The sequence below is a fragment of the Rhinoraja longicauda genome, chromosome 43 (assembly GCF_053455715.1).
Source record: "Rhinoraja longicauda isolate Sanriku21f chromosome 43, sRhiLon1.1, whole genome shotgun sequence".
Taxonomy (NCBI): domain Eukaryota; kingdom Metazoa; phylum Chordata; class Chondrichthyes; order Rajiformes; family Arhynchobatidae; genus Rhinoraja; species Rhinoraja longicauda.
The window spans coordinates 5,237,407-5,245,750 of record NC_135995.1 but is presented as its reverse complement, the minus strand read 5'-3'; positions in this window follow the sequence as shown (position 1 = coordinate 5,245,750).

The following is an 8,344-nucleotide window of genomic DNA, read 5'->3' as shown; positions in this document are numbered from 1 at the left end:
CAGGTGGGACTAGTGTAGATGGGGCATGTTGGCCGGTGTGGGCAGGTGGGACTTGTGTAGATGGGGCATGTTGGCCGGTGTGGGCAGGTGGGACTAGTGTAGATGGGGCATGGTGGCCGGTGTGGGCAGGCGGGACTAGTGTAGATGGGGCATGTTGGGCGGTGTGGGCAGGCGGGACTAGTGTAGATGGGGCATGTTGGGCGGTGTGGGCAGGTGGGACTAGTGTAGATGGGGCATGTTGGTCGGTGTGGGCAGGTGGGACTAGTGTAGTTGGAGCATTTTGGTCGGTGTGGGCAGGTGGGACTAGTGTAGATGGGGCATGTTGGCCGGTGTGGGCAGGTGGGACTAGTGTAGATGGGGCATGTTGGCCGGTGTGGGCAGGTGGGACTAGTGTAGATGGGGCATGTTGGCCGGTGTGGGCAGGTGGGACTAGTGTAGATGGGGCATGTTGGCCGGTGTGGGCAGGTGGGACTAGTGTAGATGGGGCATGTTGGCCGGTGTGGGCAGGTGGGACTAGTGTAGATGGGGCATGTTGGCTGGTGTTGGCAGGTGGGACTAGTGTAGATGGGGCATGTTGGCCAGTGTGGGCAGGTGGGACTAGTGTAGATGGGGCATGTTGGCCGGTGTGGGCAGGTGGGACTATTGTAGATGGGGCATGTTGGTCGGTGTGGGCAGGCGGGACTAGTGTAGATGGGGCATGTTGGGCAGTGTGGGCAGGCGGGACTAGTGTAGATGGGGCATGTTGGCCGGTGTGGGCAGGTGGGGCTAGTGTAGATGGGGCATGTTGGTCGGTGTGGGCAGGCGGGACTAGTGTAGATGGGGCATGTTGGGCAGTGTGGGCAGGCGGGACTAGGGTAGATGGGGCATGTTGGCCGGTGTGGGCAGGTGGGGCTAGTGTAGATGGGGCATGTTGGTCGGTGTGGGCAGGTGGGACTAGTGTAGATGGGGCATGTTGGGCGGTGTGGGCAGATGGGACTAGTGTAGATGGGGCATGTTGGTCGTTGTGGGCTGGTGGGACTAGTGTAAATGGGGCATGTTGGCCGTTGTGGGCAGGTGGGACTAGTGTAGATGGGGCATGTTGGCCGTTGTGGGCAGGTGGGACTAGTGTAGATGGGGCATGTTTGTCGGTGTGGACAGGTGGGACTATTGTAGATGGGGCATGTTGGGCGGTGTGGGCAGGTGGGACTAGTGTAGATGGGGCATGTTGGCCGGTGTGGGCAGGTGGGACTAGTGTAGATGGGGCATGTTGGCCGGTGTGGGCAGGTGGGACTAGTGTAGATGGGGCATGTTGGCCGGTGTGGGCAGGTGGGACTAGTGTAGGTGGGGCATGTTGGCCGGTGTGGGCAGGTGGGACTAGTGTAGATGGGGCATGTTGGTCGGTGTGGGCAGGTGGGACTAGTGTAGATGGGGCATGTTGGCCGGTGTGGGCAGGTGGGACTAGTGTAGATGGGGCATGTTGGTCGTTGTTGGCTGGTGGGACTAGTGTAGATGGGGCATGTTGGCCGGTGTGGGCAGGTGGGACTAGTGTAGATGGGGCATGTTGGTCGGTGTGGGACTAGTGTAGATGGGGCATGTTGGCCGGTGTGGGCAGGTGGGACTAGTGTTGATGGGGCATGTTGGCCGGTGTGGGCAGGTGGGACTAGTGTAGATGGGGCATGTTGGCCGGTGTGGGCAGGTGGGACTAGTGTAGATGGGGCATGTTGGTCGGTGTGGGCGGGTGGGACTAGTGTAGATGGGGCATGTTGGGCGGTGCGGGCAGGTGGGACTAGTGTAGTTGGAGCATGTTGGTCGGTGTGGGCGGGTGGGACTAGTGTAGATGGGGCATGTTGGTCTGTGTGGGCAGGTGGGACTAGTGTAGATGGGGCATGTTGGCCGGTGTGGGCAGGTGGGACTAGTGTAGATGGGGCATGTTGGCCGGTGTGGGAAGGTGGGACTAGTGTAGATGGGGCATGTTGGCCGGTGTGGGCAGGTGGGGCTAGTGTAGATGGGGCATGTTGGTCGGTGTGGGCAGGTGGGACTAGTGTAGATGGGGCATGTTGGGCGGTGTGGGCAGATGGGACTAGTGTAGATGGGGCATGATGGTCGTTGTGGGCTGGTGGGACTAGTGTAAATGGGGCATGTTGGCCGTTGTGGGCAGGTGGGACTAGTGTAGATGGGGCATGTTGGCCGTTGTGGGCAGGTGGGACTAGTGTAGATGGGGCATGTTGGTCGGTGTGGGCAGGTGGGACTATTGTAGATGGGGCATGTTGGGCGGTGTGGGCAGGTGGGACTAGTGTAGATGGGGCATGTTGGGCAGTGTGGGCAGGCGGGACTAGTGTAGATGGGGCATGTTGGGCGGTGTGGGCAGGTGGGACTAGTGTAGTTGGAGCATGTTGGTCGGTGTGGGCAGGTGGGACTAGTGTAGATGGGGCATGTTGGTCTGTGTGGGCATGTGGGACTAGTGTAGATGGGGCATGTTGGCCGGTGTGGGCAGGTGGGACTAGTGTAGATGGGGCATGTTGGCCGGTGTGGGAAGGTGGGACTAGTGTAGATGGGGCATGTTGGCCGGTGTGGGCAGGTGGGGCTAGTGTAGATGGGGCATGTTGGTCGGTGTGGGCAGGTGGGACTAGTTTAGATGGGGCATGTTGGGCAGTGTGGGCAGATGGGACTAGTGTAGATGGGGCATGTTGGTCATTGTGGGCTGGTGGGACTAGTGTAAATGGGGCATGTTGGCCGTTGTGGGCAGGTGGGACTGGTGTAGATGGGGCATGTTGGCCGTTGTGGGCAGGTGGGACTAGTGTAGATGGGGCATGTTGGTCGGTGTGGGCAGGTGGGACTATTGTAGATGGGGCATGTTGGGCGGTGTGGGCAGGTGGGACTAGTGTAGATGGGGCATGTTGGCCGGTGTGGGCAGGTGGGACTAGTGTAGATGGGGCATGTTGGCCGGTGTGGGCAGGTGGGACTAGTGTAGATGGGGCATGTTGGCCGGTGTGGGCAGGTGGGACTAGTGTAGGTGGGGCATGTTGGCCGGTGTGGGCAGGTGGGACTAGTGTAGATGGGGCATGTTGGTCGGTGTGGGCAGGTGGGACTAGTGTAGATGGGGCATGGTGGCCGGTGTGGGCAGGTGGGACTAGTGTAGATGGGGCATGTTGGTCGTTGTTGGCTGGTGGGACTAGTGTAGATGGGGCATGTTGGCCGGTGTGGGCAGGTGGGACTAGTGTAGATGGGGCATGTTGGTCGGTGTGGGCAGGTGGGACTAGTGTAGATGGGGCATGTTGGCCGGTGTGGGACTAGTGTAGATGGGGCATGTTGGTCGGTGTGGGCAGGTGGGACTAGTGTAGATGGGGCATGTTGGTCGGTGTGGGCAGGTGGGACTAGTGTAGATGGGGCATGTTGGCCGGTGTGGGCAGGTGGGACTAGTGTAGATGGGGCATGTTGGCCGGTGTGGGCAGAGGTGGGACTAGTGTAGATGGGGCATGTTGGTCGGTGTGGGCAGGTGGGACTAGTGTTGATGGGGCATGTTGGTCGGTGTGGGTAGGTGGGACTAGTGTAGATGGGGCATGTTGGTCGGTGTGGGCAGGTGGGACTAGTGTAGATGGGGCATGTTGGCCGGTGTGGGCAGGTGGGACTAGTGTAGATGGGGCATGTTGGTCGGTGTGGGCAGGCGGGACTAGTGTAGATGGGGCATGTTGGTCGGTGTGGGCAGGTGGGACTAGTGTAGATGGGGCATGTTGGTCGGTGTGGGCAGGTGGGACTAGTGTAGATGGGGCATGTTGGCCGGTGTGGGCAGGTGGGACTAGTGTAGATGGGGCATGTTGGATGGTGTGGGCAGGTGGGACTAGTGTAGATGGGGCATGTTGGCCGGTGTGGGCAGGTGGGACTAGTGTAGATGGGGCATGTTGGTCGGTGTGGGCAGGTGGGACTAGTGTAGTTGGAGCATGTTGGTCGGTGTGGGCGGGTGGGACTAGTGTAGATGGGGCATGTTGGTCTGTGTGGGCAGGTGGGACTAGTGTAGATGGGGCATGTTGGCCGGTGTGGGCAGGTGGGACTAGTGTAGATGGGGCATGTTGGCCGGTGTGGGAAGGTGGGACTAGTGTAGATGGGGCATGTTGGCCGGTGTGGGCAGGTGGGGCTAGTGTAGATGGGGCATGTTGGTCGGTGTGGGCAGGTGGGACTAGTGTAGATGGGGCATGTTGGGCGGTGTGGGCAGATGGGACTAGTGTAGATGGGGCATGATGGTCGTTGTGGGCTGGTGGGACTAGTGTAAATGGGGCATGTTGGCCGTTGTGGGCAGGTGGGACTAGTGTAGATGGGGCATGTTGGCCGTTGTGGGCAGGTGGGACTAGTGTAGATGGGGCATGTTGGTCGGTGTGGGCAGGTGGGACTATTGTAGATGGGGCATGTTGGGCGGTGTGGGCAGGTGGGACTAGTGTAGATGGGGCATGTTGGGCAGTGTGGGCAGGCGGGACTAGTGTAGATGGGGCATGTTGGGCGGTGTGGGCAGGTGGGACTAGTGTAGTTGGAGCATGTTGGTCGGTGTGGGCAGGTGGGACTAGTGTAGATGGGGCATGTTGGTCTGTGTGGGCAGGTGGGACTAGTGTAGATGGGGCATGTTGGCCGGTGTGGGCAGGTGGGACTAGTGTAGATGGGGCATGTTGGCCGGTGTGGGAAGGTGGGACTAGTGTAGATGGGGCATGTTGGCCGGTGTGGGCAGGTGGGGCTAGTGTAGATGGGGCATGTTGGTCGGTGTGGGCAGGTGGGACTAGTGTAGATGGGGCATGTTGGGCGTTGTGGGCAGATGGGACTAGTGTAGATGGGGCATGTTGGTCGTTGTGGGCTGGTGGGACTAGTGTAAATGGGGCATGTTGGCCGTTGTGGGCAGGTGGGACTAGTGTAGATGGGGCATGTTGGCCGGTGTGGGCAGGTGGGACTAGTGTAGATGGGGCATGTTGGCCGGTGTGGGCAGGTGGGACTAATGTAGATGGGGCATGTTGGCCGGTGTGGGCAGGTGGGACTAGTGTAGGTGGGGCATGTTGGCCGGTGTGGGCAGGTGGGACTAGTGTAGATGGGGCATGTTGGTCGGTGTGGGCAGGTGGGACTAGTGTAGATGGGGCATGGTGGCCGGTGTGGGCAGGTGGGACTAGTGTAGATGGGGCATGTTGGTCGTTGTTGGCTGGTGGGACTAGTGTAGATGGGGCATCTTGGCCGGTGTGGGCAGGTGGGACTAGTGTAGATGGGGCATGTTGGTCGGTGTGGGCAGGTGGGACTAGTGTAGATGGGGCATGTTGGCCGGTGTGGGACTAGTGTAGATGGGGCATGTTGGTCGGTGTGGGCAGGTGGGACTAGTGTAGATGGGGCATGTTGGTCGGTGTGGGCAGGTGGGACTAGTGTAGATGGGGCATGTTGGCCGGTGTGGGCAGGTGGGACTAGTGTAGATGGGGCATGTTGGCCGGTGTGGGCAGAGGTGGGACTAGTGTAGATGGGGCATGTTGGTCGGTGTGGGCAGGTGGGACTAGTGTTGATGGGGCATGTTGGTCGGTGTGGGTAGGTGGGACTAGTGTAGATGGGGCATGTTGGTCGGTGTGGGCAGGTGGGACTAGTGTAGATGGGGCATGTTGGCCGGTGTGGGCAGGTGGGACTAGTGTAGATGGGGCATGTTGGTCGGTGTGGGCAGGCGGGACTAGTGTAGATGGGGCATGTTGGTCGGTGTGGGCAGGTGGGACTAGTGTAGATGGGGCATGTTGGTCGGTGTGGGCAGGTGGGACTAGTGTAGATGGGGCATGTTGGCCGGTGTGGGCAGGTGGGACTAGTGTAGATGGGGCATGTTGGATGGTGTGGGCAGGTGGGACTAGTGTAGATGGGGCATGTTGGCCGGTGTGGGCAGGTGGGACTAGTGTAGATGGGGCATGTTGGTTGGTGTGGGCAGGTGGGACTAGTGTAGATGGGGCATGTTGGTCGGTGTGGGCAGGTGGGACTAGTGTAGATGGGGCATGTTGGCCGGTGTGGGCAGGTGGGACTAGTGTAGATGGGGCATGTGGGCCGGTGTGGGCAGGTGGGACTAGTGTAGATGGGGCATGTTGGCCGGTGTGGGCAGGTGGGACTAGTGTAGATGGGGCATGTTGGCCGGTGTGGGCAGGTGGGACTAGTGTAGATGGGGCATGTTGGCCGGTGTGGGCAGGTGGGACTAGTGTAGATGGGGCATGTGGGCCGGTGTGGGCAAGTTGGGCCGAAGGGCCTGTTTCCGTACCGTCTCTCTCTGTGAATCTAAGAATAAATGCAGTCAGCTGATTTTTTGCGTCGGGTATGAATACATTTTCTTAAATGCCACAGAAAGTCTGATGATCTTTGTGGTCTCGTGGGGATTGGAATTCCCCTCGTAACTCAGCGAAAACGTCTCAGCCAAAAATCGTCTGTCTTTAAGGCAGAGGGGAGAGGATTAGCGATGAAACACATGTCGGTGAAATTTAAGGTGGGTGAAAAAATAACTCAATAACCTTCTCTGTAAAAAAACACTCACGGTATCGAACGGAAGCTGGAGTAACTCAGCGGGTCGGGCAGCATCTCTGTGGAGAACGTGGACAGGTACAAAGTGCTGGAGTAACTCAGCGGGTCGGGCAGCGTCTCTGTGGGGAACGTGGACAGGTACAAAGTGCTGGAGTAACTCAGCGGGTCGGGCAGCATCTCTGTGGTGACGTTTTAGATTGAGACCTTTCTTCAGACCTTATGTACCTACTCTGTCTGCATCTTTCCCCCCTCCCCTCCCCCCTCTTCACCTTAAACCCATGTCCTCTGGTCCTCGATTCCCCTACTTGCACAGAAACAGGTGCAGGAGGAGGCCATTCGGCCCTTCGAGCCTGTACGCACCGCCATTCATTGTGATCGCGGCTGACCGTCCACAATCAGTAACCCGTGCCTGCCTTCTCCCCATACCCCTTGATCCCACTAGCCCCTAGAGCTCTATCTAACTCTCTCTTAAATCCATCCAGTGAATCGGCCTCCACTGCCCTCTGTGGCAGAGAATCCCACACATTCACAACTGGAAAAGTTCCTTCTCACCTCAGTTTTAAACGCCCTCCCCTTTATTCTTAGACTGTGTGTGCGTGGCCCCTGGTTCTGGACTCCCCCAACATTGGGAACATGTTTCCTGCATCTAGCTTGTCCAGTCCTTTTATAATTTTATATGTTTCTACAAGATATAAGTTTCCATAAGTTATAAATGAATATTGTCTCCAGTGTGTGTGTGGGATAGTGTCAGTGTGCGGGGATCGCTGATCGGCACAGACTCGGTGGGCCGAAGGGCCTGTTTCTGTGCTGTATCTGTTGGCGGCAAAAACAAGGAGGCCGATTATTATCTCAATGGTGTCAGATTAGGTAAAGGGGAAGTGAAACGAGACCTGGGTGTCCTTGTACACCAGTCACTGAAAGTAGGCGTGCCGGTACAGCAGGCAGTGAAGAAAGCCAATGGCATGTTGGCCTTCATAACAAGAGGATTTGAGTACAGGAGCAAAGAGGTCCTTCTGCAGTTGTACAGGGCCCTAGTGAGACCGCACCTGGAGTACTATGTGCAGTTGTACAGGGCCCTGGTGAGACCACACCTGGAGTACTGTGTGCAGTTGTACAGGGCCCTGGTGAGACCGCACCTGGAGTACTGTGTGCAGTTGTACAGGGCCCTGGTGAGACCGCACCTGGAGTACTGTGTGCAGTTGTACAGGGCCCTGGTGAGACCGCACCTGGAGTACTGTGTGCAGTTTTGGTCTCCTAATTTGGGGAAGGACGTCCTTGCTATTGAGGCAGTGCAGCGTAGGTTCACCAGGTTAATCCCCGGGATGGCGGGACTGTCGTACGAGGAAAGATTGGAAAGACTGGGGCTTGTATTCGCTGGAGTTTGGAAGGGTGAGAGGGGGATCTTATAGAGACGTATAAAATTATAAAAGGACTGGACAAGCTAGATGCAGGAAACATGTTCACACGTGTCGTGTTGTGGCTAGGCCACATTTAGAGTAGAGTGTGCAGTTCTGGTTACCCCAATCACAGGAAGGATGTGGACGATTTTGAACAGGTGCAAAGTATGACTGACAAAAATACTAGATCCCTCTCTGCTCTACGACACTCCCTGTCTACCTGGGAACTGTGTACCTGCGCTCCTAGATCCCTCTCTGCTCTACGACACTCCCTGTCTACCTGGGAACTGTGTACCTGCGCTCCTAGATCCCTCTCTGCTCTACGACACGCCCTGTCTACCTGGGAACTGTGTACCTGCGCTCCTAGATCCTTCTCTGCTCTACGACACTCCCTGTCTACCTGGGAACTGTGTACCTGCGCTCCTAGATCCCTCTCTGCTCTACGACACTCCCTGTCTACCTGT